The following is a 7,485-nucleotide window of genomic DNA, read 5'->3' as shown; positions in this document are numbered from 1 at the left end:
CTTCATCCTACCAGATCTCTCTATAACTTCCAAATTTCAGGAATAAGATGGTCAGTAAATAATTCCAAATATTTAGTAGATTTTTTGGAATTAATAAGCTTAAGAAAAATTCCATGGGGTCATTTTTTACTTTCTGCAAATGTCAAGAATTTCTAGGGAGGAAGCTTCATCTGTCACATTTACATCCTAGCTTCAAGACTTTTTTCCTGGTGCTCAAGCTTCTCATCAGTTCAAGAAGGTAAAAGTCATGCAGATATGTTTCCTTCCAACAGTACCCAAAAATTAAAGTCTCACTTTTGATCTCAGAAGCCATTTGATGCAGACAGACAGCTAGAAAGGGCATGTCCTAGAGGGCTAACGCTCTCTTTCTTAATGCAATCTGTTTTCATTAATACATTGGCCATAAGTAATTCGTGTCTAATTTCCTGATAGTGAAGTAGGACACTAACAAGGCTCCACAATCAAGTCCTAAAAAGGCCTGCCACCTTCAGAGCTATGGAGTCTATAGGAGAACTTGAGTATTTATGGGGTTTTTCTGAAGAGTCCTTAGTGGCTTGGAGTAGAATTATGGGATTCTTACGAGAAATGCCAACAGTACTGTTCTAAAAATGGATGTCAACACTTCATCTTCATGACAGGTTATCATACACGATGGTGTCCCAGTAGGCTGACAGACCAATGCATTGCAGTGCAGATACACCAGGGTCCTAAGTTCCAGCTTTGCCATGGAGTTTGCAACGCTGAGTGAAAATGCTGAAGTGCTAGTGGTGAGAAGGAAATGGTAGATCCAAGCTTTCTGTACAAGGGCCCATTGGGTTGGTTAATTATCTCTGGGTTAGAGGCATCCCTTCCCCAGCATGGGCCACTGTAGCTGATGCAGAAGATTTGTACTGGATGTGGCCCAATGCTGACACAGGATCAGACCTAGGTAAGAGCCTGTTCTGTGACAGAAGGAGACCTCCACATAAATGGTATCCTGAAGTAACCATCACTGGGTAGTCATCAGCGGTGTGGTTGGAGCTGTTGTCTTTATCTTCAGCAGTCTGAAGTCCCAGAATGAGGGATTCAGGCTAGGTGTCTGGAACGGGTGGAGGGAGAGTAAGAACCAGGACGTTAACTGGGAAGATGCTGCTCCTTGCAGAGTAGCTACAGTTGACTCCAAAACTGAAGATACTTTCATGAGTGATAGAACCATGGCTCCAAGTTTTCACATCCCTAGCTGCAACCAGCTCATTTTCATTTACTGCCTGATCTGTGGTGATCTGTCTGTGGAACCACAGGCAGTAAATGGAAACCAGAACAGGGCATGTTTTGCCACCATGGAGCTAAAGAGGAGTAGTCAGCTGCATTCAAGTTAACTTCCTATCAAAATCCTCATTGGTAAAATAGCTTCCATCTTAAGAACAAAAATGTCAATCTTATTTTTCTACAGACTCTTCTCTCCCCAAGTTTCTGATTCATATTTCTGTACCTTCTTATAGACAAACAACTCAAAAGTTGTTGTTTTTTTTTCCATTTTAATTTTCATCCTGAGCTTTCTGTGCCCTCTATTTACAACCTTTTCTCTTCAATTGGATTTTATCCTTACCATTCTATCAAAACAACTTTTCTCAAGGTCAACAATGACCTTCATCTTTCCAATCCAGATGTACTGAGAATTCTCACCTTACTCTCGCATTCAGCAATTCTTCTTTGAAACACATTCTTCACTTCACTTCTAGATAACAAATATGTAGCACATGGCCTATTCTTCTTAATCATTCTTGCCCAATCTTTTTCTTCCCATCTTTAACTGTTGGAATTTGCCAGAGTTTAGCACTTTATACACTCGTCATTTACATTAATGTCTTGGTAGTCATTTCTAGTTCCAAGGTTTTAAAGTTCCATCAATATAATGATGACTCCCATATTTTAATTCCATCCCATATTCTTATCTAAATTCTAGATTTGTATGTACAATTGCCTATTTGATATATCCATTTTGGTGTCTAATAAGCATCTTAAATTCAAAATATTCAAAACCAAGCTTTCACTTCCCCCCACCTAAGCTGCTTCTTCTCTGGTATTTTTCTTCTCAGTAAGTGATGGCACAGTTTACCTACTTGCTAAACAAATAAATCCAAGGATCTTTCTTGCCTCTCTTTTATAGCCACTTTATCAGATATTGCTGTTTGTTCTACCTTCAAATCATATCTGATATCCACCAAATTCTCACCAACTACACTCTACTTTTCTGGCTTTGTGTCCCTGTATGTGATCTTGAACTTGCCCCTGCAAATATCTACAACCTCATTTCCCAATGCTTCCAATCTCACTCACTCTTCTCTTGCCACACTAATGATCACCAGGCTATTCTAACAGTGCTATTACTTGTTTCTTCTTCAGGGCCTTTGGGATTGCTTGGTTTTTTGAATATGATACTCTTCCCCATATATTGTATAATTGGTAGAGTTCAGTCCCTTGTTTCATTTGTGTCTCTTCTCACATATCATATCTATATAATGGTCCTTCCTCCACCTTCTTTCTTCACTCTCTATACTTTTATTAAGCTTCATTTCTATCCATAGCATTTTATAATATATATTATATTATAATTATATTACATTTTTGTTTATTTACTGTTTTTCTCCCCTACTATATTAAAATATGTAATTCAAAAGGGCATATTATTCACAAGGTCAGAGTACTTTTTAATTGTATCTGTAGTTCAGAAATGAGTTAGCATCTCATTGCATATCTATTAAGTGAACAAAAAAATATTGAGCATCACAGTAGGAATATATGTAGTTCATTAAAACATTGTTTTTGAATAATCATTATCCCTATATATAGGCTTTACAAATACCTAGCGTAAAAATATGAAAATCAACTGTTGAAAGTGTGAATAAATTGAATGGTAAGAATAATTTTTTAATATAATAACTTAGCCAAATACAGATAATTCTTTTTTAAATTTTATAAAAATATAATTTGATAAAAGTTACTGTTTATGCTTTTCTTATAATTTCCATCAAATCAAATCCTTTAGGCATAAATTCTTGAAGATAAACATATTTCCAGATGCTTTTTACCTTTTCGCTTTCTATAAATACATCATTTAATTGAATGGTCAATGATAACTCATCAATAACTATACCTAATATACAAAAGCAAAAGAGAAAATTAATTATAATGGAATCAATATGCACTCCATATCTTATTTTTCTTGCCACCTAAATTAAATGTGAATTATATTTTCTTTAAAGTTTCATGTTTAGTACTTTTTAGTACTTTCATTTATATTTAATTTGACAGAATTTGTTGTTAGCATCTCTAAAATGTATAGGCCACATGGTGCGTGTGTTAATGCCTCCTGTTTAGAATCATAACAATTTATTATTTATTAAATGTGTATTGTGCTTTGTATATTATAAACTCCCTAAGGGCAAAACAATCTGTTCTAATAATCACAAATTCTTGATTACTAAATTCTAGTCCCTATAGAAATGTTTTCTTCTAGAAATACAGTTTGTGCACTTTTGCTCAAAAGGACTTCACATGTATTTTCTCATTTAATTCTAAAAAAACCTATGAGAAGGGCCCGATATTGCCAGAGGTCAAGTGTTACAGTCACTCCCAAAAGAGCTATGTGAATGTGTTAGTGGGGCTCTGGAGTTTCCATTATCTCATAATCTTAAAAACAAGAACAACAACAAAACAAATAATAATTAAAAATAATAATAATGGTTCCCATACTATCTTAGTCAGTTTGGACTGCTGTAACAAAGTAACACAGACTAGGTGACTAAACAGCAGATATTTGTTTTCTAACAGTTCTGGAGACTAGAAGTTCAAGATCAAGGTGTTGTCAGAGTTGGTTTGTGGTTTGTTGGTTTGTTGCGCATGGAAAGAAAGAAAGAGCTCTGGTATCCATTATTCCTCTTATGAGGACACCAGTCCTATTAGGGCCTCCATCCTGTTACTTCATTTAACTTAAGTATCTCTGCAAAGGCCCTATCTCCAAATATTGTGACACTGAGGGTCAGTGCTTCAATATATAAATGGAGGGGCACATAATTCCATCAATAACATAGACTAGAACAATTTAAAAATTCTTCAAAGGAATCTAAGCATCCTTGATTCTTTTCTAAAACAAAATTCAGGTCAGCAATAGACAACTAGCAAGTTCATCTCTGCTAACTGGCCTTATTCAAAGGAAAACTAAACATATCTTTGTGAAAGGAGGTAGTTTTGCAACTTTGTTTAAATTTTATTTTATTTAAATTAAATTAATAAACATATAATGTAGTTTCAGAGGTAGAGTTCGGTGATTCATCAGTTGCAATGCTCATTACCCAATGCTCATTACATCACGTGCCCTCCTTAATGCCCATCACCCAGCAACTTGAAGCAAGACTCCCACTGAAGTTAGGCTCCTACCCTCGTCCAGAAACTGGGAGTTAGGGGCTTTATCATCCTTGGTGATTGCATTTCAGAGAGATGGTTTTCAGGTTCTTTTTTTTTTTTCTCCAAGTTTTTATTTAAATTATAGTTAGTTGGGGCGCCTGGGTGACTCAGTTGGTTAAGCGTCTGCCTTTGGCTCAGGTCATGGTCTCAGGGTGGAACCCCATATCAGTTTCTCCGCTCAGTGGGGAGTCTCCTTCTCCCTCTTACTCTCCCTCTGTGCTCTCTCTCTCTCGAATAAATAAATAAAATGTTAAAAAAATAAATAAATTCCAGTTAGTTAACATACAGTGTAGTATTAGTTTCAGGTGTACAATTTAGTGATTTATAACTTACAACAATCAGTGCTTATCAAAACAAGTGCCCTCCTTAACACCCATTACCCATTTATTTTTTTATTTTTTTAAGATTTTATTTATTTATTTATTTATTTGAGATAGAGAGACAGAGATAGCACGAGTGGGGAGGAGCGGGAGAACCAGACTCCCCACTGAGCAGGGAGCCCCACGTGGGGCCTGATCCCAGGATCCTGGGATCATGACTTGAGTGGAAGGCAGACATTTAACTGACTGAGCCACCCAGGCGCCCCACCCATCGCCCATTTAACACATCCGCCCGTTCACCTCCCCGCCAGCAACCTTCTCTATAGTTAAGAGTCTGTTTCCTGGTTTGCCTCTCTTCTTTTTTCCTATGTAAATCTGTTTTGTTTCTTAAATTGCACATATGAGTGAAATCATATGGTATTTGTCTTTCTCTGACTGACTTACTTTGCTTAACATAATACTTTCTAGTTCCTTTCACATCGTGGTGGGGGAATTCTGCCAAACATTTAAAGAAGAGTTAATATCTGTTCTTTTCAAACTATTCCAAAAAGTAGCAATGGAAGGAAAACTTCCAAATTCATTCTACGAGGCCAGCATTACCCTGATTGCAAAACCAGACAGACTCCACTAAAACAGAGAACTACAGGCCAATATCCCTGATGAACATGGATGCAAAAATTCTCAACAACATACTAGCAAACTGAATCTAACAACACATTAAAAGACTCATCCACCACGATCAAGTGGAATTTATTCCTGGGCTACAAGGGTGGTTCAATATTCACAAATCAATCAATGTGATACACCACACTAATAAAAGAAAAGAACCATATGATCCTTTCACTAGGTTTTCAGGTTCCTGAGAAAGATATTCCTGGGTAGTAAAACTGGCAAGAGGCTTTTAAAAGTATTTACATCTCGAGAAAGAATTCACAGTTATAAGTTATCTAAAAAAGTTATCTTAAAAATGTGAGGTAAGAGCCTAGAGTTAAGAAGAAGACTATCAAAATGGTATAAAGTTGGAAAAGGACCCCAAGCTATAGAAGGGAACTCAGCTAACACCTTGATTGAAGTCTTGTCACACCCTAAGCAGCATGAAGAGCATGACGTAATTGCTCAAAACAAACAAACAGTAGAGAAAGAAAAGAAAAGAAAGGGAAAAAAAGAAAAGAAAAGAAAAGAAACTCCTTAGCTATGGAACAATACTTTAAGTAATTATTATTCTGAACTACAACTCTGGAAGTGTAGCTTTAAGATTAGAACAAAAAGGGTAATATTACAGTAAATCATAAACTCACTCATTTGATCTCCATTTCACCTTAAAATCTACAATTCCTTGAACTTTGAGGATGGAAAATAAAGTACCCACTATTGGCTTAGAATTTATTGATTAATACAATTATCTAAAGCTACTAGAATATCAAGGAGAGCATCTATTTACTAAGTCATCATATGTAATTCTTCAAATATAAACAATCACTATATATTTACATAAAACATTCTATTTATGTTAATGCCATCCTTTAAAAATGTTTGTTACTATTCTTTGTGCTTATACTATTTGCGATTAGTGCTGGTAACACTAAATTTGAATTATAACATGAAAAAATATATGGTTACTTACAGAAGTGGATTTTTAAAAATATGTTCTGAAGTGACTGGAGATTATTTAAATTAATAAAGAAAGCAGATGAATTAAAAGTTTTGTTTGGTAGTTTATATTATCAACTGATTTCAATATCAAAATTAAATATGCAAGAACACATAAAATAAGATTACACCTGTGACATCTTCCAACTAATGTCAATCATAAAATACATATTTTCAGCATGAAATATTTCAAGCTTTCAACCAGCATGTTCTGATGATTACCTGTTAGATAACTATGTGTTACCACTTTACCACATTAAGGTTATCACCTTCCATGCTGGCTAAATCCTAAGAGAAAAATGAGAAAATGCTGGAAAAATAATTAGAAAGAGAAATATTCTCCTACTCTTCTATTTGATAGTTGCCTGAGATATGTTGAAGAGCATATGTTATCAGCTACCAGTAATTGGAATTTGGGGACTGCTTTACAGTTAGCAATGATCATCACAGCAACAATTTCCAATTTTCATCACCCACAAATTTATTTCTCTATCTAGAAACAGCAATTCTTAAAGGAAGAATATTTCTGAGGAGTCAGTATCTTTTAAATTTTAAAGTTAGCCAGATTGATAAATGCTGTATATAGACTAAATCTAATTTTTCTTAATTTCCTCTTGCATGACTGGAGTATTTTGAGTAATTTTATTATGAGTATTATCAGGAAAAAGAATATGGAATTGAGGAAAAAACAAAACCAAAATAGGACATTCTCTAGAAAAATCTAGGTAATATCACTGAAGGGACAAACTCTTCTAGAAGATGCAAATATTTTAGCTAGGGTAACAATAATACACGTTAAACCAAAAATTAAAAGCAAGGGAAATGGCCATTCATCACAGCAGTCATGATATGTCAGGAATTGTAAGCAGACTGATATAGGGTGAAGTTTGGGCCATGTTCATCAGGCCAGAATTGAGTTTGTCAACTGTCAAAATGGCTGGGGTTGAAGTAGTTGCGTAGTAAAACCAAGCCCAACTTAATAACTTTTATATGTCTTTTTTCCTACTTTAATGACATAACATTTTTTTTTTTTTCTGGTATTCCACTAGGGAAGTTTGCAGGGAATCAA

The 7,485-nt window shown here is 35.1% G+C and overlaps 1 pseudogene; it reads right to left on the bottom strand.

Moving 5' to 3' along the window:
- Positions 1-461: 461 nt before the first annotated feature.
- LOC116634729 lies at positions 462-1,383 on the bottom strand (annotated as a pseudogene).
- Between the last annotated feature and the right edge of the window lie 6,102 nt (positions 1,384-7,485).

The sequence above is a fragment of the Phoca vitulina genome, unplaced genomic scaffold (assembly GCF_004348235.1).
Source record: "Phoca vitulina isolate PV1807 unplaced genomic scaffold, GSC_HSeal_1.0 scaffold9, whole genome shotgun sequence".
NCBI lineage: Eukaryota > Metazoa > Chordata > Mammalia > Carnivora > Phocidae > Phoca > Phoca vitulina.
This window is presented reverse-complemented; position numbering and strand designations above follow the sequence as displayed.